The sequence below is a fragment of the Barbus barbus genome (genome assembly GCF_936440315.1).
Source record: "Barbus barbus genome assembly, chromosome: 32".
In the NCBI taxonomy this organism is placed as follows: domain Eukaryota; kingdom Metazoa; phylum Chordata; class Actinopteri; order Cypriniformes; family Cyprinidae; genus Barbus; species Barbus barbus.
The window spans coordinates 15355615-15379263 of NC_136760.1; the positions used below are offsets into that span (position 1 = coordinate 15355615).

Here is a 23649-nt window from a genome sequence, read left to right on the forward strand (position 1 = left end):
TATTGAATATAACTTCTGATCAAATTGGACTTTTGGCCAATTTTATATATTGCATAAAAATATACAAAAACACTATTATACAATAATTGTACAATTAGTTAATAGTTAAGTACTTTACAAACTATTCTGGCATGACAGTACACAAATAAACCACAATATTAACACTGATATTATAACATTCAACAGATGCATGTGTGTGAAAGAATGTGAGCATGTGTATAAATGACAGAGTGTAAACTCCAGTTTTACTAAACACAGAACAAGCATTTAACATTTGGTTTTTACAAATTATACACTTACAGTTTGTTTCATAGTCCATGAATACTGATCATGCATCACTGCCAATTTTCATGATCTCTTTTGCATAATTGATGTAGTCATGAAGAAGCCCCATCAGCACAGCATGTGACATCTTTTACAACATCCAGGGCAGCGTCCTCCTTTAAAACCACTGTTGCATCAGTTTGGGGGAAATGTCATTCTCCTCTTTGACCAGCATTCATCCCAGTCACCGCCTTTTCTTCATCAGTGGCCTAAAAAGAGAAAAACATTTGAAAAAAGAAAACATTGAATTAAACTATCCATTTTCAGATAGAAGTGCATCCACATCAGTAAGGATAGGTAAATAGTCTGTTTTATCATTTCAGCCACTTTGTGTGGTTGTTTAATGTCTGTCTACCACAGCGCTCTAGAATGCTATAGTGGCAGTACTAGTGTGAGGGCATGAAATATTGTTTAAATATATTGCTTTCAGAAAGCTACTTCTTTACTGAAACATTAAAACAGACATGACATTCACATACCTCACAGATTTCCATGTATGTGGAGGGCTGCTCTTTAAAGGGTTAGTTCACCAAAAAATTAAAATGGTCATAATTTACTCTCCCCCATGTTGTTCCAGACCCATACAAACTCTGCTAATTTTTGGAACACAAATAAATATATTTAATATTCTCTTAAATTTTGTCCTCCATTGCAATTCATGAATCTTGAAAATACAGATTATCCAGACTCTCAATGGATTAACAAAGAATTATGAGAGAAAATTAAAAATATATTCATTTGTGTTGTAAAGACAGACAAAAGTCTTATAGGTTTGTAATGACATGAGGGCAAGTAAATGATGTTTTGTGTGAACTATTCCTTTAAGGAAGGAAGACCAATAATGATGACTCTCCAAATCAGACAACTCCAAAGTTGGTTTGAGTTCTGCAATGAAAAACACAGACATCAATGTTTACATAAAATATGAACACGTAATCACACTGTTGTTGCATCAAAATGTGAAATAAACAGGCAGGAGACAACAGAAACATTTATTTTCTAAAAAATAACTTACATCAATCTCAAAAGAATGATGCTCTCCTATGTCTCTAGCTTTCAACATCTACAAAAAAACAAACATTATTTTACTCTTAGTTAAAAAAAAAAAAAAAAAAATTTTTTTTGATAACATGGGATTATGAAGTTTACTTGCCTTATCTTTCCCTCTCTTCTGAAGAAGCTGAGAATATCGCGTCCTCACACGAGCAGGCCTCAGTGTCGTTAACTCCCGGCGCGGGCATTAAGACACAAGCTCAACAAGTCTGAAATATTACATGAAAAACATTACTTATAACAATTATCACTTCATCAGCCTCAAAATAATGAAGCTAGTCTTTACTACATAACGCCGTTTCCTTTAGGAAACTACATTCAGTTTAACCGCGAAAAATAAGAAAACGAATTAACATGTAAATGTGTTAATAACCGTCTATTAACACCTCGAAAGGTGCAGATAATGTAAAATCTTATGTAAATATGACATAAGACACTCACGGACGTTATATTAAAAGTATCTCTTCCGTTCAGTAAAAAAAAGTCCGTTAAGACCGTTTCTGAGGCGAAAACCGCGTCCGCGTATTTTTAAATATAAGCTCTTTTCGGACTATTTCCGCCTTCCATGAAACCTCAAAATGCTCCCGGACACAGACTATGAATTATGACTTTACATTTTTAATCTTTACTTACCATAACGTCTTTCACTCGCTTCTCGCTTCTTTCAAGCGGAGAAAATGGTGGCTTCTCGCACTGGTGTCGTCCGATGTTAACGTGACGTGCGTGCTCTCTTTCACGTCCGCGTTCCCAACCCAGCGCCGCTGGGTTATGTTCAAGACCAATTTTCAACCCAAAACTGGGTTAAAACAACCCAACGTCCTACCCAGAGACCTCAGCCCATCGTTTGGGTTGAAAAAACAACCCAGCGTTTTTTAGAGTGTAGTAGTTGTAGTAGTAGCCCTTTATTGTCACTAGTCACAAGTACCAGCGAAATTAGCCATCAACCTGTCCATACATACACAAACATACATACAATACAATATGACAGGGGGGTGGACAGGACAGGAAGACAGGAAATTGAGGAATAAATACAGCTTAAACATGAGGAAGGAGGGGAGAAAAAAATAACCCCCAGACTATGCTCCTATGGGAGTACAGTGTGAGAACAGGAAAAACACCCCAGCAACAAAAGCACATAATCAATACACCATAGACACACGACTTGCAACAGGTGGGGGGTAATCCAGCTCCTACAAACAGCCATCCGGTCCAGCAGCTATTCTCAGCACCGGTCACAGACCCGCCTGTCGGACTGGCGGAACAAAGCGGCGAAGGCGAGGGATCGGGGGTGGATGGAATGTCTGTATATATGGGTATATGTGTGTGTATGTATGTGAGTTTGTGTATTTGTAAGCCTGGAGATTCGCCACGCTGGTATTCAAATCAAGTTGTCTCAGTCCGCAGATTGTGATAGCGACACAGCAATTGCCATGAAAACGGCCTTGATCGGGACCCAGACGGAGTCGACAATCAGCAGGTGTCTGTACAATGGGGGAGGAATGCAAGAGCGTCTCACTGCAGCGCTCTTCCGGGGGGTTGTTTTGGGTAGCCGAAAGAAGATAAGATTGCGAATTGTTTGGTCTTGGGGCGAGTAGCTGAATACCAATTTCACAGCTACTCTCTTTGTCCATTCTGGTCTCCAAATCCATCAATTTTTCTCAGCAAAGCCGTGAGCTTATCCGTGATAGAATCCATATTGCGGTTGATAGTCTCAGTCTCAGTGCTGACCGCTCTGCCCACTGCTTCAATCATGACGGGCAGCCTTGTGAGGCTTTGGACAGCTGTTCCCGTCTCCTGAATTTTCCGATAACCCAGGCAAAGCCTAATCCAATCAGCAGAAACCCCGTTATCATGGTTCCGAATAGGTAGATGTCTTCAATGTCCTCGACGGAAAAAGCCGCCAGACACACGACCCGCCATCTCTCCCATGCGTCCATCGTGTAGCCAGTAGCGAACGTTCCAGTAGGACAGCCAGGTTCCCCGAACCCAAAAATGCGTTGGGAGACCAGTTGATCAAATCCATGATTTTTCAGTTTGGAGAGCAGTGCAGAGAGAGTCTCTCAAGTATTAGACCGTAGACGAGACGAGAGAGCAAAGCAGGGAGGGTAAGGGTAGGAGAGGAAAGAAAAATGCGTCCGCCTTCGTTGAGAGCCAAATGTTACAAATCCCAAAGGAAAATGAGGTCAGAGGATTTAATATTCAGTGGCACAGAGTTCCATTTTTAACTCTGACTACTTTTTAATCAGTCATCATGTAATGTGCTCACATTGATCTACACCCCATTTCAAATAGCTTCGCTTAGGATCAAGGCAAGAAAGCAAGCCATTCTTCAAACTGTAGAACATTTCACAATGGAAATGTTTACAGCGCAGTTTCTGTGAGATGAATGGAGTCTTTAGAGCCCCAAAGCGCTGTTAACTCAAAGATGTGCGTTTTGCTCCTTTGAAGGGATACAACGGCATCCAACGAAAGGAAATGTACTATCACATTCAAAACAGCTCTCTCGATTTGAGTTAATGAGAACTTATAAATAATATTCCGACCTCACACACACCCTGATCCAGGCTTGGGAAAATCCCTTGCCTTTTGTTTTGGAAAAAATGCACAGTAGAGAGGTCAAAAATAAGTCCAGAGCACTTCATTATTAAGCTCAGCGGAAATCAGGCAGAGAGACAGTGAGCAAGAACGAGTCCAGTCCTCATGAAGTGCGGGAAAAGCCTGGCAATATTACAAACTAGCTGAGTAGTTCCTTATGATCCCTTTCACAAACAGATTCTCTTATATCTGTGTGAGGCACAAACACACGCTGAGGGCCAGAAGTTTGATCCATCGCGCCAGCACACGGAGGCTTACCTCAGAGCTCGTGTGTCACATCCAGCGAACGGGATTGTGGGTGGAGGTCTAGCAAACGACCCAAATCAGTGTTTCCATGAGCGCACGGCTTCAGCGTACTGTGCGAGATGTTGTTGCTCACCCTGTGCATCGTTGAGATTGGCATCCTGCACGACTGACGAATCGTGTTTGTTTTTCTATAATTGATGACATCTGGTCAAATAAAGAAGGCAAAACTCAGACTCAGAGGAGAATGGGACCAAATGTTTTCATAGACAAAAACAAGGTTTGAACAGCGAGGAGAAATTGAAAACAGGAAGGATCAGGAAAGGGTGAGGACATCACAGGTTAATTAGTAAACAGATTCTACTGTGGAACACAAAATAAGAAATTTTGTTGAATGTTCATGTTGCTCTTTTCCATGCAATGGATGTAAATGGTGACCTGAGGCTGTCAAGCTCCAAAAGGACACAAAAAAGAGACCATAAACTCATCACAAAAGACTTGTGTGCTATATCCTAAATCTTCTGAACCCATACAATAGAGTTCTGCAGGAATTATGTATTTTTGTAGGCCAAAACCTGGAGACAAATTTGAATTTTAGAACTTTTGTTTCCATCGTGCTGATGGGATTTTTTGAATGGGGTTTTGGTTAAATGCCTGAAATAAGGTCTGTCAAGCAAGATATTTTCTGGTTTATTTTATGACATAAAATACATCAGTAATAGCCACTTGAGATTTTTTTAAAGCTTTTGCTAACAAGTGGCTACACAAGTGCAGTGCCGATCCTAGACTTCGAGGGGCCCTAGCCAAAACTGTGTCGGTGTGGGGGGGTCGAGAGTTATGAATGAATGAAACACCTTCCGTGTTCACTCAGTCTCGAATCGCGCTCACAGAAAGCGCTTGAGAAACAGTGTCTCTTCCGCAGCTCAGTACGCTTTCAACTCGTTTTTTTAGTCTCAAGCAAGAGCCTGTAAGACATTCATGTTACATGATTTGACTGATTTTTACGTAGAGAGGGTGACAGCACACCACATTAAAATAAATGAATATTCATGTTTTCATAACCGCTGGCCAAATTCCAAAACAAAATTAAAATTAAATCATCTTTGAGAGCAAGGGTGCCCCCTGGTGTTTCAGGGGCCCTACGCAGCTTGCGCACTTTGCGTATAGGGATTATTGGCTCTGCACAAGTGGGTACAACTTCAGACACTTTTAAAAGCCCAATTATGAGATCGATTAAATTATGGCACACAGTGCAATACAGGTCTTTGTACAGACAAGTGCCATGTTTACTTTTTGCGTTCACCCTTCTTGTTAAGGCTTTTCATAGTTGAGCCAGCCAGCTTGCACCTGCTTTTCATTTCCCTCCCAAAATTCCACATCAGCCTGTTGACAAAGGTGGGTAGAGTACTCAAAAACTGTACTCTTGTAAAAGTAAAAGTACTTCTAGAAATATTTACTCAAGTAAAAGTAAAAGTAATCGTCTGAATAGTTACTTGAGTAATAGTAAAAAAGTATCGGATAAAAAAACTACTCAAGTAGTTAGTTACTAGTTACTTTGGGTCATATAGGTACTGAATATAGTCTATTTTTATTTAGATATATAGATTACATTTATGTAATGTGTGTGTGTGCCGTTCAAAATATTTTTATTTTTGTTTTATTTTTTTATGTAATTTATTTCAGTGATGCAGATCAGAATTTTCATCAGCCTTTTTCGCCAGTCTTCAGTGTCACATAAGAAATCATTCCAACATGTTGATTTATTATCAGTGCTGCTCTTTTTAGCTTTCTATTCATCAAAGAATCCCGAACAAAATGTCACAGGTTCCAAAAAATATTAAACAGCAAAACTGTTTCAAACACTGGTAATAAATCAATATATTATAATGATTTCTGAAGGATCATATGACTCCGAAAACTGGAGTAACAGCTGATGAAAATTCTGATTTGCATCACTGAATTAAATTATATTTTAAAGTAAATTAATTATGTATTATTCTATAACCTCTGACACTGAAACCTCTGAAAACTCCTCACATGACTGCTCTGAACATAACAAAACAAATGCATATTGATGGATCTTCTGTTCTGCAAAATGTAAACAAATGTAGCCTATATTTTTGCAAGTGTAAATATTGTAAAAATATGAATATTAATTGTGTCTAGAACAGGCCGCGCGCCGCTGCGCAGAGCTAACGCCGGTTCCGCGGGTGTTCATTTCATACTCTGTGACAGCTTATTTAATGTATAAATTATACATTGTATTTAATGTAAGGTACATGTACAACAAACTGGTAATGTCATAGTGGTATCGTGGCCTATACCTGTGGAACAGTAGACAGCACACGCAGTGTTCATCTAATAAAGATCTTCATATAGCTCTAGCAAACAAACCTTTGCAGATTTGCTTTCAACTGACTGTAGATCCAAAGCCACGTCTTCAGCGCTCTTTATGTTCTTAAACTTTCTGTTATCTGAGTGAGAACCGCTTCAGAGACTCAGCGCGTGCGGCAGGAACTGAAGAAATCATTCAAACTGATTCGCGAACCGATTCACTGGTTTGCCAACTGATTTGATCAAGCCTTCGAACAGAATCGACTCAAAAGAATGAATCATTCGCGAATGGGCATCGTTCATTGCCCAGAGAAAAGTAGACGGCGCGTTTGGAATAAACCGAAGCATTTTTAACTTGTATTGCATTAAGATACAGTAACGAGAGGAGAGTCGCCCACAGTAACGAAGTAAAAGTACCGTTTTTTCTCTAAAAATATACTTGAGTAAGAGTAAAAGTACCCATTTTAAAATATACTCTAAAAGTATTAGTTACCCAAAAAATGTACTCAAGTAAATGCAACGAAGTAAATGTAACTTCTTACTACCCACCTCTGCAAATAACTTCACAACAGTTTACAATTCATCCTCATAAACAACTGAGGGTTTGAAGGGGCAAAGAAGAGTTTATAAAATGAGTTAGCAATGACGGTAATCCATACCAGAGATGAAAAAATGCATCATGCAAGACCAGAGGAGCATTTATCAATTAATTTCATTGTTTAATTTGCCAAAACAAATAATCTAACTACACTAAAACACAGATGTTTACATTTTCTGAGTCACACAAGCCCGTGTCGCCAAAGTGCTAGTGTGGACGGTGTCAGAGCATTGCTATAAGCGTTGATAACGTCTTCTGATTGTTCATTACCAAATTACTATGCCATTGTGAGTGTTTTAAGAGTGGTTTGTAGGTGGTTGCTTACTGGCCCAAATCAAAAGAGCCTTTTTTGAGCCAACTTAAAATGTTAAGTTGAGAAAACTCAAAAATCTGCTGAAGCTGGTTGCCTTAAAATTTTAAGTTGGCTCAACTTTTTTTTTTACACTGTATATGATATTCTAGGCCCTAAATATGGGACTTATAGTATTTTCTAGGGCTGCTTGCTTTTCTTGGGGAAAAATAAAATGCAGTTTTTTTTTCTGATAAAAAGTGTGATTGCGAATTAAAATCTGATTTAAAAAAATGCTTATTTGTAACTGTGCTTGATTGTAGGGCTGCACAATTTGGGATTTTTTGATTATATGGCAATATGTAATTTTTATATCTGTGTTAATATATAAATTTGTATTCAAGTCAAAAATATTATTTAACATCACAAGATCAACCTAAATAAATTAGTTTAAAGGTGCCATAGAATGAAAAACTGTCTTTACCCTGGCATATTTAAATAACAGTTCTGTACATGGAAATGACATACAGTGAGCCTCAAACACCATAGTTTTCTCCTTCATATGTAAATCTCGTGATTAAAAAAGACCACTGAAAAACAGGCGAATCAGAACATAACACCGACTGTGACGCAACAGTCGGGATCACTACGCCCCCAATATTTGCATAAACCCGCCCTTGTTCTAAGCCGGCCGAACCATCAGAAGCTCTGCAGGTATTGTAAATAAACAAGCGCGGACAACAGCGAAAATAACAAAATAAATTTAATGTTCCAGGCCGTGCAGGGATGGGTTGGTGTCTGTATTCAGAAAGGCACAGAAAGCAAATAACGCGAGCCACTAAAGGGACATGGTTAGCTCCTTGCTAGCGGTAGCCTGTTACAGTACATAAGATTTCACTCTCAATAAGGAGAGATGAGGATGATGGCGAATGACTTACAGATCCTGAGCACCACTGACAAGCATCTGATCTTGTGAAATGTGTGGTAAGTACTGTTGCTCCATAATGTAAACATAGTTTGTGTGATCGCGTCTCTTGAAAGTGAACTATAACGCGATCGATGGATCGTTCAAAAGCCGTTTCAATGCCTCGCATATTAATAACGGCTCCCTGATGCCCGCGTTTTATATACAGTATAATTACCCGACGATATAACTGCGAGAGAAAGTATTTAAATATATATTTTCCTCCCTGTGCTTCCTTCTTGCTGATGAGCCGTACTGTGAAACAGCCAATCAGAGCAGAGCTCATTATTATTCATGACCCTGCCAAATAAGCCAATAACAGACCGTTTCATTCTAGGGAGAAATCCTAGGGTTGTAAATGGACATGTAAAATCGTTTCTGGAGATTTTTTGCCCTTACTTAAGCCACATACCTTCTGTGTAGATATCAGAGAACAATTTAAAATACTGTATCAATGCATTCTATGGCACCTTTAAACCAACAAAACTAAATTTAAGGTAATATCAGGTAGCTTTCAAATTTTTTTCCAACCAACTCTAAGTACAAGCAATAAAAGGTCTAATAGTGATGCATGCATGCATTTTCAAACTCCTCTAATAAATTAAATAAATGAAACATTCTTTCATTCAGTACTGAAAAAGCATAATGCAACAAAAGCAAAACTAGTTGGCAACTAGAACACAATCTACAAAACGAGTATTTACATAGCAGTATGAGTAGCTAAGCCAATATTCTGTTAAAAAAACTAGTTAACATTGCTGCATTTTACAGAGAGATGAGGCGAGGTTTCCTGAGGTTTCGCTGTTACCTGATCGGAGCTCTCAGCGTGAGGGAAACGACTAAGGAAAAAGGGCTGAATCCCTTCATTGTGCAGGATCATGGAATACCCGATGGCGCAGACATGAAAACGCAGCAGCCATGATGGACAGGAACGCAATGTTGTTATTGAAAACACACGTAATTTTAGCGGACTGGTATCATTCTACCAAAGACATGCTCTTGGGGCGTGGGATGCTGAGTTGGCAGAAATATTTTCCTCACAGTCAAAAGACTCCTTTAAAAGAAGTCTTTTTTAATTTTTTTGTTATCAATATTTTTTTTTTTTTTTCATACATAACACTAAATATATATATATATATATATATAAATAAAATAAAATAATAAAATAAAACAACAGACACATACTCAACATTTCAAAGTCCAGTCAAAAGGAGGGAGAAAGGGAAGGACAGAAAAAAGAAACCCACAGAAGTCACTCCTCCATACAGTCACGTATTTCAAAGAGAAAGCACTGCCAAGCATCAATGGTAGAAGGCTTGGCTCCATTGATTCGTGCTGTTGTACATTCACAAGACACTATTTGCAGGAGGCTACGGATCCAATATGTTTTCCCACACATATGCGGTGTAAACCAGTTCTGTATTATTGTCTTCTTCGCAGCTGTAAAGCCAGCAAACAACATTCTCTTTTGCATCGAACTTATACAGAGACCAGAATCATCATTAAGAAGACACAAACTTGGGTTAACTGACCAATCAGTTTGCAGTAAGGATGATAAAACCAGGTTTACATGTGTCCATAGGCTGATAGTGATAGGACATTCCCAAAACATATGCAGAAAAGTACCTGATGATGTAGTATTACATATATGGCAGTTGAAATTTGATTGTAGTTTCATTTTGAATCTTTTGTAAGGAGTTACGTATGCTCTATGAATGACTTTGAAGTGAATAAGACGATGAGCCAGATTTTTAGATGTTAAACTGAGATTAGACCACACCCTCTCCCAGTCGACAGATAAATTAAGGTCAGATAATTCCCTATTCCAAATAGTTTTAATAGAAAGAGGTTTTATAATGCAATCAAGAATCTTATTATATATTAAGGAAGCAGATGGCCGACCAGCAGATGGTGCAATCCAGTCCCGCATAGGATGAGAGGAACGGGAGAAGACCAAGGAACGCCATACGCTTTGAGAGCTGAACGTAATTGAAGAGAGACAAAATATGCAGATGCTGGTAGACACAATTTAGTTCTTAACGTCTGAAATTAACATAGGCCCTAGTTATCATATATATCACCGCACGTGTTTACACCTAAAGAAGACCAAGAGGGTTGGACAAATGGGCGATTTCTGCATACAAAATTAAAATTGTGCCATAAAGGTGTACTATTACAAAATTTGAAGGGTCCTCCTATCCGACGTTCAACCGTTTTCCAGATTTTAATAGAATTGGCCACAACCGGGCCAAATTTATAATTATCCCCTTTTTTCCCCTGTGCCAGTAAATAAAATGTCCTGGAGTCTATTTGGTTTAAGCTTGTCAGCTTCAATCACTCTCGAAGAAACTGTAGTTTGAGGATCAACCCAAGTATGAAGAGCCTTAAGTTGGACCGACCAATAATACAGTTCACAATTTGGTACAGCCAGTCCTCCTGCGCTATTAGGATGTTGTAATGTGGTAAGTTTAATTCTGGGGCATTTATCATTCCAGATAAATTTCGTAATTATGGAGTTGATCTCCTTAAAGTAACCTGGAGGGGGAGAAAGCGGTAGCATAGAGAAAAGAAAATTAAATCGAGTTAGCAAATTCATCTTAACAGTGGAGATTCTTCCTTGGAGGGAAACATTAAGATTCTTCCATCTTTGAATGTCATTCTTGACCTTAACTAAAATATTATTAAAATTGTCCCTGGCAATCTTATGAATGTTTTTATAAATGGTAACGCCCAGATAGGTGAAAGATTCCTTAATAGGGATGAATGAGGGAATAGAAGAATTAACTTTAATATTGTTAATTGGCATTAAAGCAGATTTGCTCCAATTTGTTTTATATCCTGATAAGCTACTAAAATTATCAAATTCCTTAATTATATTAGAGACTGAAACATCAAAGTGGTCTAAATATAGAATAATATCATCAGCGTATAACGAAATACTATGATTATGATCATGAATCTTAATCGATACTTCAGACTTCCTGATGGCTTGTGCTAAGGGTTCAAGAGATAGACAAAACAATAAAGGGGAAAGCGGACAGCCCTGCCTCGTTCCCCGCTGTAAAGGGAATGGGGGGGAAATAACATTACCAGTTATGACTGATGCAGCAGGTGAGTGGTATAATGTCTTAATCATAGAAATGAAGTGTTCACCGAAGCCAAAACATTGCAAAACTGCCCACATATAATTCCACTCTAGCCTGTCAAAGGCTTTTTCTGCATCAAGTGAAAAGACTGCACAAGGGGTTGGGTGGGAGTCCGCAAAGTCAAGAATATGATGGAGTCGACGCATATTATCAGATGCATTACGCCCCTTGATGAAACCAGTTTGGTCCTCCTTGATCAGACTATGAATTACTTTCTCCATACGAGAAGTAAAAACTTTAGCATAAATTTTTAGATCACATGAGATAAGCGAAATTGGTCTGTAGTTGGAACAATCTAATGGATCTTTCCCTTTTTTAAGAAGTAATGAAATCAGTGATGTTTTTTGATCTCTATGAAATACCCCATGTTCAATTGCAAAATTAAATGAATTAAGCATAAGTGTCCCTACCAGGAGAGGAAAGAAAAATGCGTCCGCCTTCGTTGAGAGCCAAATGTTACAAATCCCAAAGGAAAATGAGGTCAGAGGATTTAATATTCAGTGGCACAGAGTTCCATTTTTAACTCTGACTACTTTTTAATCAGTCATCATGTAATGTGCTCACATTGATCTACACCCCATTTCAAATAGCTTCGCTTAGGATCAAGGCAAGAAAGCAAGCCATTCTTCAAACTGTAGAACATTTCACAATGGAAATGTTTACAGCGCAGTTTCTGTGAGATGAATGGAGTCTTTAGAGCCCCAAAGCGCTGTTAACTCAAAGATGTGCGTTTTGCTCCTTTGAAGGGATACAACGGCATCCAACGAAAGGAAATGTACTATCACATTCAAAACAGCTCTCTCGATTTGAGTTAATGAGAACTTATAAATAATATTCCGACCTCACACACACCCTGATCCAGGCTTGGGAAAATCCCTTGCCTTTTGTTTTGGAAAAAATGCACAGTAGAGAGGTCAAAAATAAGTCCAGAGCACTTCATTATTAAGCTCAGCGGAAATCAGGCAGAGAGACAGTGAGCAAGAACGAGTCCAGTCCTCATGAAGTGCGGGAAAAGCCTGGCAATATTACAAACTAGCTGAGTAGTTCCTTATGATCCCTTTCACAAACAGATTCTCTTATATCTGTGTGAGGCACAAACACACGCTGAGGGCCAGAAGTTTGATCCATCGCGCCAGCACACGGAGGCTTACCTCAGAGCTCGTGTGTCACATCCAGCGAACGGGATTGTGGGTGGAGGTCTAGCAAACGACCCAAATCAGTGTTTCCATGAGCGCACGGCTTCAGCGTACTGTGCGAGATGTTGTTGCTCACCCTGTGCATCGTTGAGATTGGCATCCTGCACGACTGACGAATCGTGTTTGTTTTTCTATAATTGATGACATCTGGTCAAATAAAGAAGGCAAAACTCAGACTCAGAGGAGAATGGGACCAAATGTTTTCATAGACAAAAACAAGGTTTGAACAGCGAGGAGAAATTGAAAACAGGAAGGATCAGGAAAGGGTGAGGACATCACAGGTTAATTAGTAAACAGATTCTACTGTGGAACACAAAATAAGAAATTTTGTTGAATGTTCATGTTGCTCTTTTCCATGCAATGGATGTAAATGGTGACCTGAGGCTGTCAAGCTCCAAAAGGACACAAAAAAGAGACCATAAACTCATCACAAAAGACTTGTGTGCTATATCCTAAATCTTCTGAACCCATACAATAGAGTTCTGCAGGAATTATGTATTTTTGTAGGCCAAAACCTGGAGACAAATTTGAATTTTAGAACTTTTGTTTCCATCGTGCTGATGGGATTTTTTGAATGGGGTTTTGGTTAAATGCCTGAAATAAGGTCTGTCAAGCAAGATATTTTCTGGTTTATTTTATGACATAAAATACATCAGTAATAGCCACTTGAGATTTTTTTAAAGCTTTTGCTAACAAGTGGCTACACAAGTGCAGTGCCGATCCTAGACTTCGAGGGGCCCTAGCCAAAACTGTGTCGGTGTGGGGGGGTCGAGAGTTATGAATGAATGAAACACCTTCCGTGTTCACTCAGTCTCGAATCGCGCTCACAGAAAGCGCTTGAGAAACAGTGTCTCTTCCGCAGCTCAGTACGCTTTCAACTCGTTTTTTTAGTCTCAAGCAAGAGCCTGTAAGACATTCATGTTACATGATTTGACTGATTTTTACGTAGAGAGGGTGACAGCACACCACATTAAAATAAATGAATATTCATGTTTTCATAACCGCTGGCCAAATTCCAAAACAAAATTAAAATTAAATCATCTTTGAGAGCAAGGGTGCCCCCTGGTGTTTCAGGGGCCCTACGCAGCTTGCGCACTTTGCGTATAGGGATTATTGGCTCTGCACAAGTGGGTACAACTTCAGACACTTTTAAAAGCCCAATTATGAGATCGATTAAATTATGGCACACAGTGCAATACAGGTCTTTGTACAGACAAGTGCCATGTTTACTTTTTGCGTTCACCCTTCTTGTTAAGGCTTTTCATAGTTGAGCCAGCCAGCTTGCACCTGCTTTTCATTTCCCTCCCAAAATTCCACATCAGCCTGTTGACAAAGGTGGGTAGAGTACTCAAAAACTGTACTCTTGTAAAAGTAAAAGTACTTCTAGAAATATTTACTCAAGTAAAAGTAAAAGTAATCGTCTGAATAGTTACTTGAGTAATAGTAAAAAAGTATCGGATAAAAAAACTACTCAAGTAGTTAGTTACTAGTTACTTTGGGTCATATAGGTACTGAATATAGTCTATTTTTATTTAGATATATAGATTACATTTATGTAATGTGTGTGTGTGCCGTTCAAAATATTTTTATTTTTGTTTTATTTTTTTATGTAATTTATTTCAGTGATGCAGATCAGAATTTTCATCAGCCTTTTTCGCCAGTCTTCAGTGTCACATAAGAAATCATTCCAACATGTTGATTTATTATCAGTGCTGCTCTTTTTAGCTTTCTATTCATCAAAGAATCCCGAACAAAATGTCACAGGTTCCAAAAAATATTAAACAGCAAAACTGTTTCAAACACTGGTAATAAATCAATATATTATAATGATTTCTGAAGGATCATATGACTCCGAAAACTGGAGTAACAGCTGATGAAAATTCTGATTTGCATCACTGAATTAAATTATATTTTAAAGTAAATTAATTATGTATTATTCTATAACCTCTGACACTGAAACCTCTGAAAACTCCTCACATGACTGCTCTGAACATAACAAAACAAATGCATATTGATGGATCTTCTGTTCTGCAAAATGTAAACAAATGTAGCCTATATTTTTGCAAGTGTAAATATTGTAAAAATATGAATATTAATTGTGTCTAGAACAGGCCGCGCGCCGCTGCGCAGAGCTAACGCCGGTTCCGCGGGTGTTCATTTCATACTCTGTGACAGCTTATTTAATGTATAAATTATACATTGTATTTAATGTAAGGTACATGTACAACAAACTGGTAATGTCATAGTGGTATCGTGGCCTATACCTGTGGAACAGTAGACAGCACACGCAGTGTTCATCTAATAAAGATCTTCATATAGCTCTAGCAAACAAACCTTTGCAGATTTGCTTTCAACTGACTGTAGATCCAAAGCCACGTCTTCAGCGCTCTTTATGTTCTTAAACTTTCTGTTATCTGAGTGAGAACCGCTTCAGAGACTCAGCGCGTGCGGCAGGAACTGAAGAAATCATTCAAACTGATTCGCGAACCGATTCACTGGTTTGCCAACTGATTTGATCAAGCCTTCGAACAGAATCGACTCAAAAGAATGAATCATTCGCGAATGGGCATCGTTCATTGCCCAGAGAAAAGTAGACGGCGCGTTTGGAATAAACCGAAGCATTTTTAACTTGTATTGCATTAAGATACAGTAACGAGAGGAGAGTCGCCCACAGTGACGAAGTAAAAGTACCGTTTTTTCTCTAAAAATATACTTGAGTAAGAGTAAAAGTACCCATTTTAAAATATACTCTAAAAGTATTAGTTACCCAAAAAATGTACTCAAGTAAATGCAACGAAGTAAATGTAACTTCTTACTACCCACCTCTGCAAATAACTTCACAACAGTTTACAATTCATCCTCATAAACAACTGAGGGTTTGAAGGGGCAAAGAAGAGTTTATAAAATGAGTTAGCAATGACGGTAATCCATACCAGAGATGAAAAAATGCATCATGCAAGACCAGAGGAGCATTTATCAATTAATTTCATTGTTTAATTTGCCAAAACAAATAATCTAACTACACTAAAACACAGATGTTTACATTTTCTGAGTCACACAAGCCCGTGTCGCCAAAGTGCTAGTGTGGACGGTGTCAGAGCATTGCTATAAGCGTTGATAACGTCTTCTGATTGTTCATTACCAAATTACTATGCCATTGTGAGTGTTTTAAGAGTGGTTTGTAGGTGGTTGCTTACTGGCCCAAATCAAAAGAGCCTTTTTTGAGCCAACTTAAAATGTTAAGTTGAGAAAACTCAAAAATCTGCTGAAGCTGGTTGCCTTAAAATTTTAAGTTGGCTCAACTTTTTTTTTTACACTGTATATGATATTCTAGGCCCTAAATATGGGACTTATAGTATTTTCTAGGGCTGCTTGCTTTTCTTGGGGAAAAATAAAATGCAGTTTTTTTTTCTGATAAAAAGTGTGATTGCGAATTAAAATCTGATTTAAAAAAATGCTTATTTGTAACTGTGCTTGATTGTAGGGCTGCACAATTTGGGATTTTTTGATTATATGGCAATATGTAATTTTTATATCTGTGTTAATATATAAATTTGTATTCAAGTCAAAAATATTATTTAACATCACAAGATCAACCTAAATAAATTAGTTTAAAGGTGCCATAGAATGAAAAACTGTCTTTACCCTGGCATATTTAAATAACAGTTCTGTACATGGAAATGACATACAGTGAGCCTCAAACACCATAGTTTTCTCCTTCATATGTAAATCTCGTGATTAAAAAAGACCACTGAAAAACAGGCGAATCAGAACATAACACCGACTGTGACGCAACAGTCGGGATCACTACGCCCCCAATATTTGCATAAACCCGCCCTTGTTCTAAGCCGGCCGAACCATCAGAAGCTCTGCAGGTATTGTAAATAAACAAGCGCGGACAACAGCGAAAATAACAAAATAAATTTAATGTTCCAGGCCGTGCAGGGATGGGTTGGTGTCTGTATTCAGAAAGGCACAGAAAGCAAATAACGCGAGCCACTAAAGGGACATGGTTAGCTCCTTGCTAGCGGTAGCCTGTTACAGTACATAAGATTTCACTCTCAATAAGGAGAGATGAGGATGATGGCGAATGACTTACAGATCCTGAGCACCACTGACAAGCATCTGATCTTGTGAAATGTGTGGTAAGTACTGTTGCTCCATAATGTAAACATAGTTTGTGTGATCGCGTCTCTTGAAAGTGAACTATAACGCGATCGATGGATCGTTCAAAAGCCGTTTCAATGCCTCGCATATTAATAACGGCTCCCTGATGCCCGCGTTTTATATACAGTATAATTACCCGACGATATAACTGCGAGAGAAAGTATTTAAATATATATTTTCCTCCCTGTGCTTCCTTCTTGCTGATGAGCCGTACTGTGAAACAGCCAATCAGAGCAGAGCTCATTATTATTCATGACCCTGCCAAATAAGCCAATAACAGACCGTTTCATTCTAGGGAGAAATCCTAGGGTTGTAAATGGACATGTAAAATCGTTTCTGGAGATTTTTTGCCCTTACTTAAGCCACATACCTTCTGTGTAGATATCAGAGAACAATTTAAAATACTGTATCAATGCATTCTATGGCACCTTTAAACCAACAAAACTAAATTTAAGGTAATATCAGGTAGCTTTCAAATTTTTTTCCAACCAACTCTAAGTACAAGCAATAAAAGGTCTAATAGTGATGCATGCATGCATTTTCAAACTCCTCTAATAAATTAAATAAATGAAACATTCTTTCATTCAGTACTGAAAAAGCATAATGCAACAAAAGCAAAACTAGTTGGCAACTAGAACACAATCTACAAAACGAGTATTTACATAGCAGTATGAGTAGCTAAGCCAATATTCTGTTAAAAAAACTAGTTAACATTGCTGCATTTTACAGAGAGATGAGGCGAGGTTTCCTGAGGTTTCGCTGTTACCTGATCGGAGCTCTCAGCGTGAGGGAAACGACTAAGGAAAAAGGGCTGAATCCCTTCATTGTGCAGGATCATGGAATACCCGATGGCGCAGACATGAAAACGCAGCAGCCATGATGGACAGGAACGCAATGTTGTTATTGAAAACACACGTAATTTTAGCGGACTGGTATCATTCTACCAAAGACATGCTCTTGGGGCGTGGGATGCTGAGTTGGCAGAAATATTTTCCTCACAGTCAAAAGACTCCTTTAAAAGAAGTCTTTTTTAATTTTTTTGTTATCAATATTTTTTTTTTTTTTTCATACATAACACTAAATATATATATATATATATATATAAATAAAATAAAATAATAAAATAAAACAACAGACACATACTCAACATTTCAAAGTCCAGTCAAAAGGAGGGAGAAAGGGAAGGACAGAAAAAAGAAACCCACAGAAGTCACTCCTCCATACAGTCACGTATTTCAAAGAGAAAGCACTGCCAAGCATCAATGGTAGAAGGCTTGGCTCCATTGATTCGTGCTGTTGTACATTCACAAGACACTATTTGCAGGAGGCTACGGATCCAATATGTTTTCCCACACATATGCGGTGTAAACCAGTTCTGTATTATTGTCTTCTTCGCAGCTGTAAAGCCAGCAAACAACATTCTCTTTTGCATCGAACTTATACAGAGACCAGAATCATCATTAAGAAGACACAAACTTGGGTTAACTGACCAATCAGTTTGCAGTAAGGATGATAAAACCAGGTTTACATGTGTCCATAGGCTGATAGTGATAGGACATTCCCAAAACATATGCAGAAAAGTACCTGATGATGTAGTATTACATATATGGCAGTTGAAATTTGATTGTAGTTTCATTTTGAATCTTTTGTAAGGAGTTACGTATGCTCTATGAATGACTTTGAAGTGAATAAGACGATGAGCCAGATTTTTAGATGTTAAACTGAGATTAGACCACACCCTCTCCCAGTCGACAGATAAATTAAGGTCAGATAATTCCCTATTCCAAATAGTTTTAATAGAAAGAGGTTTTATAATGCAATCAAGAATCTTATTATATATTAAGGAAGCAGATGGCCGACCAGCAGATGGTGCAATCCAGTCCCGCATAGGATGAGAGGAACGGGAGAAGACCAAGGAACGCCATACGCTTTGAGAGCTGAACGTAATTGAAGAGAGACAAAATATGCAGATGCTGGTAGACACAATTTAGTTCTTAACGTCTGAAATTAACATAGGCCCTAGTTATCATATATATCACCGCACGTGTTTACACCTAAAGAAGACCAAGAGGGTTGGACAAATGGGCGATTTCTGCATACAAAATTAAAATTGTGCCATAAAGGTGTACTATTACAAAATTTGAAGGGTCCTCCTATCCGACGTTCAACCGTTTTCCAGATTTTAATAGAATTGGCCACAACCGGGCCAAATTTATAATTATCCCCTTTTTTCCCCTGTGCCAGTAAATAAAATGTCCTGGAGTCTATTTGGTTTAAGCTTGTCAGCTTCAATCACTCTCGAAGAAACTGTAGTTTGAGGATCAACCCAAGTATGAAGAGCCTTAAGTTGGACCGACCAATAATACAGTTCACAATTTGGTACAGCCAGTCCTCCTGCGCTATTAGGATGTTGTAATGTGGTAAGTTTAATTCTGGGGCATTTATCATTCCAGATAAATTTCGTAATTATGGAGTTGATCTCCTTAAAGTAACCTGGAGGGGGAGAAAGCGGTAGCATAGAGAAAAGAAAATTAAATCGAGTTAGCAAATTCATCTTAACAGTGGAGATTCTTCCTTGGAGGGAAACATTAAGATTCTTCCATCTTTGAATGTCATTCTTGACCTTAACTAAAATATTATTAAAATTGTCCCTGGCAATCTTATGAATGTTTTTATAAATGGTAACGCCCAGATAGGTGAAAGATTCCTTAATAGGGATGAATGAGGGAATAGAAGAATTAACTTTAATATTGTTAATTGGCATTAAAGCAGATTTGCTCCAATTTGTTTTATATCCTGATAAGCTACTAAAATTATCAAATTCCTTAATTATATTAGAGACTGAAACATCAAAGTGGTCTAAATATAGAATAATATCATCAGCGTATAACGAAATACTATGATTATGATCATGAATCTTAATCGATACTTCAGACTTCCTGATGGCTTGTGCTAAGGGTTCAAGAGATAGACAAAACAATAAAGGGGAAAGCGGACAGCCCTGCCTCGTTCCCCGCTGTAAAGGGAATGGGGGGGAAATAACATTACCAGTTATGACTGATGCAGCAGGTGAGTGGTATAATGTCTTAATCATAGAAATGAAGTGTTCACCGAAGCCAAAACATTGCAAAACTGCCCACATATAATTCCACTCTAGCCTGTCAAAGGCTTTTTCTGCATCAAGTGAAAAGACTGCACAAGGGGTTGGGTGGGAGTCCGCAAAGTCAAGAATATGATGGAGTCGACGCATATTATCAGATGCATTACGCCCCTTGATGAAACCAGTTTGGTCCTCCTTGATCAGACTATGAATTACTTTCTCCATACGAGAAGTAAAAACTTTAGCATAAATTTTTAGATCACATGAGATAAGCGAAATTGGTCTGTAGTTGGAACAATCTAATGGATCTTTCCCTTTTTTAAGAAGTAATGAAATCAGTGATGTTTTTTGATCTCTATGAAATACCCCATGTTCAATTGCAAAATTAAATGAATTAAGCATAAGTGTCCCTACCAAATCCCAAATTTCTAAATATAATTCCGGGGGGAGACCATCTAGGCCTGGCGATTTGCCCTTTTGAAGGCTTTTTAAAGAGACATGGAGTTCCTCCAAACTTAATGGGGCCTCCAAAGATTCTTTATCCATCTGTGAGATCCGAGGCAGTTCCAATTTATCTAAATACTGCTTACAGATTGGTTCATCAAAATCTGTTTCGGCTTTATATAGATTTGTGTAGAAACCTTTAAATATTTCATTAATTGCCACAGGGTTTGTGGTGACCTGCTCATCCGATGATTTTATTGCGCTTATATATGCCTTAGACTCGCATTCTTTCAACCTAAGAGCTAATAAATGACTAGGTCTCTCAGATTCAAAATAATATTTTTGCCTAGTCCTATGTAAAATAAATTCCGCCTTTGATTGTGAAAGCAAATCATATTCTTCTTTTAAAGAGGATAACTGTGTAGCCTGTTGCTCCGTAAAATGTTGTTTTTGTAGGTTCTGTAATGATTGGATTTTATTTTCTAATTGTGTAAACTGGCGGGTTTTCGCTTTGGCAAGAGTAGAAGAGAAAGATATACAGAAACCTCGTATAGCACACTTAGTCGTCTCCCACAGTTTTTGAGGATCCACACCAGAGGGCATATTAATTTCAAGAAACTCCTTAATATATTCTTTTAAAGAAGTAATGAAAGTCTGATTACTTAATAATGATATGTTAAAGCGCCATCTAGGGGACTTGGCTTTAACATCGGAAAGAGGAACACTGCACAGCAGAATGATCAGATAATAAAATTGGTAATATAGAGATGGAGGAATCAGACGAAATTAAAGATGGGCTGAGAAATATGTAGTCTATCCTAGAGAAAGTCCTTAGATTTAGTATTCTGAATTCTCCAAAGATCGATTACGTTAAGCTCAGTGATAAATGTCCAAATCCATTGGTGATTTTTTTCTGATGAAGTAACAAACCCATCTACATCTTGGATGGCCTGGGGGTTAGCAAATTTTCATCAAATTTTAGTTTTTGGGTGAACTAAACCTTTAATTCCATATGTTACATGTCAATTCTTTGTAATTATTTGTGAAATGTACTAGCAGTTTCTGAGTGAAAATAGTTTCAAATTAAATCCTACACTTTTTTTTTTTTTGTATGGAGACTGTAAATCAGCATTTAGGGTGTCGTTTGAGAAATGGTCATTGTTAACACACCATTCATGATATGGTAGGTTGTGTTTGTTTGAAAATCAGGATCTGGTGTTCCTGGAGCTTCGCATCAGCTGCGACTACCAAAATTTGTGGCAGCCCAAGGCTTACGGAGCAGCCAGCCGTATCTTCCAGAACAGGCACTTTCCAAGCTCTCTTAACTGGGTCTGATTATTTTCCCACACCTTACAGGTTAAAACAAATGGAACTTTGGCATGGACTGTATTTCATACCAATATCGACTTGCCTGCGAGCGTGTTTATTTTGAAGGCCACCACGCTCTGATTCAGGTGCTGAATCTCATTCCTGCCCTGAGCTGTCTGGCTTCTCCAGCCTGTATTTATTCACAGCCTGCCAATTAAGCCGGCAAGTGTTCGCCCCAAAGACTGTTCTACCCCACTGAATCCAAATACATCAAGTGTGCTTGCTTTGGCGCGGCCATAAACGCACAGGAGACCTGAATTGTTTATCCTTCAGGAAGTAAATGTGTAAATTAGTAAATGTGATTTATCACACACTTCACACTTTTGCACAGACTTCCTGTATACTTTTGCAGAGATCATTTTGAATGTAATTATTTTTCCATTTTATGATGCATATTTTTAATTGGGATTTTAGCGTTGCCAAGTAAAGTAAGTAAAGTATCACATATATCACTCATGTAATTTTAGATTTTTTTTGTTTTTGATTTAGAATAAAATTGCCAATGTTAATAATTCAGCACCAAAGGAACAAAAGTTTAGGGGCAGTAAAATTTTAAAATGTTTTTGAAATAAGTCTCTTATGCTCACCAAGGCTACATTTATTTGACTAAAAATACAGTAAAAACAGTAAATGTGAAATATGACCACAATTTAAAGTAACTGTTTTCTATTTTACTATATTTTAAAATGCAATTTATGCCTTTGATGGAAAAACTGAATTTTCAGCAGCCATCACTACTTCAGTGTCACAAGAGCCATCAGAAATCATCTAAAAAATTGAATAACCATCATAAAAATCTAATATTTTACTAATTTCTCAATTTGTTACCAGTCAGAGAACAGAGTTTTAGAAATTTTGCATTACATCACTTGTTCACTAGTGGATCCTCTGCAGTGAATGGGTGCCGTCAGAATTAGCGACCAAACGACAGATAAAAACATCACAATAAGCCACAAGTAATGTAAGTAATCCATGCATGTTTGTAATAAACAAATCCATTATTATGACATTTTTAACCATCTTAATGGTCAAAAACCAGCTGTAATATAAGTCATCTAGTCTAATGCGAGTCCACTTTCTCCAGTAAAAAAGTTGTCTTTTGATTTAGGAGAGAAATATTCTCAGATCAAGCACCATTCACATTGCTCTTTAACACTGCAAAAAAAGTTCTAAACAAATATGTTAGTGGATTTTAAGGTGAGAGGACAACAGTTGATGGACTTTTTCACAGGAGGAAGCATTATTATGGATTATGGTTAAAGTTAAAACGCCTTGATAATGGATTTGTTTATTACAAACATGCAGCTTTTCAGTTCACAAGATGTTATTTGATTGACTGGAGTGGTGTGGATTACTTGTGGATTATTGTGATGTTTTTATCAGGTGTTTGGACTCTCATTCTGACGGCACCCATTCACTGCAGAGGATCCATTGGTGAGCAAGTGATGGAATGCTAAATTTTTCATTTCAATTTCTCCAATCTGTTCAGATGAAAAAAACAAACTCATCTACATGAGTTTGAATGGTCTCAATCTAAATGTAATTTTTTTTGGTAAACTATTCCTTTAAATGTGCCACAATGTACTGCCATTGTATTGAATTCACCCAGCTTTAACATTCATTAAACTATCTCCTTTTGTGTTCTGAAGAAAAGAGAGAAATTCATACAGGTTTGGAATGACAGAATTCTTATTTTTGGATGAACTATCCCTTTAAAGAATGTTAGGCACAATGCACAGCAGAGTGATTATATTCACAATACAATACGTGTGTCTCATATACAGTATTATATATTATTAAACGGTTCCTTCAAAACATTCTTAATCAC

The 23649-nt window shown here is 37.8% G+C and overlaps 1 protein-coding gene across 1 annotated transcript in view; it reads right to left on the reverse strand.

Moving 5' to 3' along the window:
* The window catches only part of LOC306852331 (protein bicaudal C homolog 1-like), a 115147-nt gene that overhangs the window by 75788 nt on the left and 15710 nt on the right, over window positions 1–23649 (reverse strand). The window lies entirely within an intron of this gene.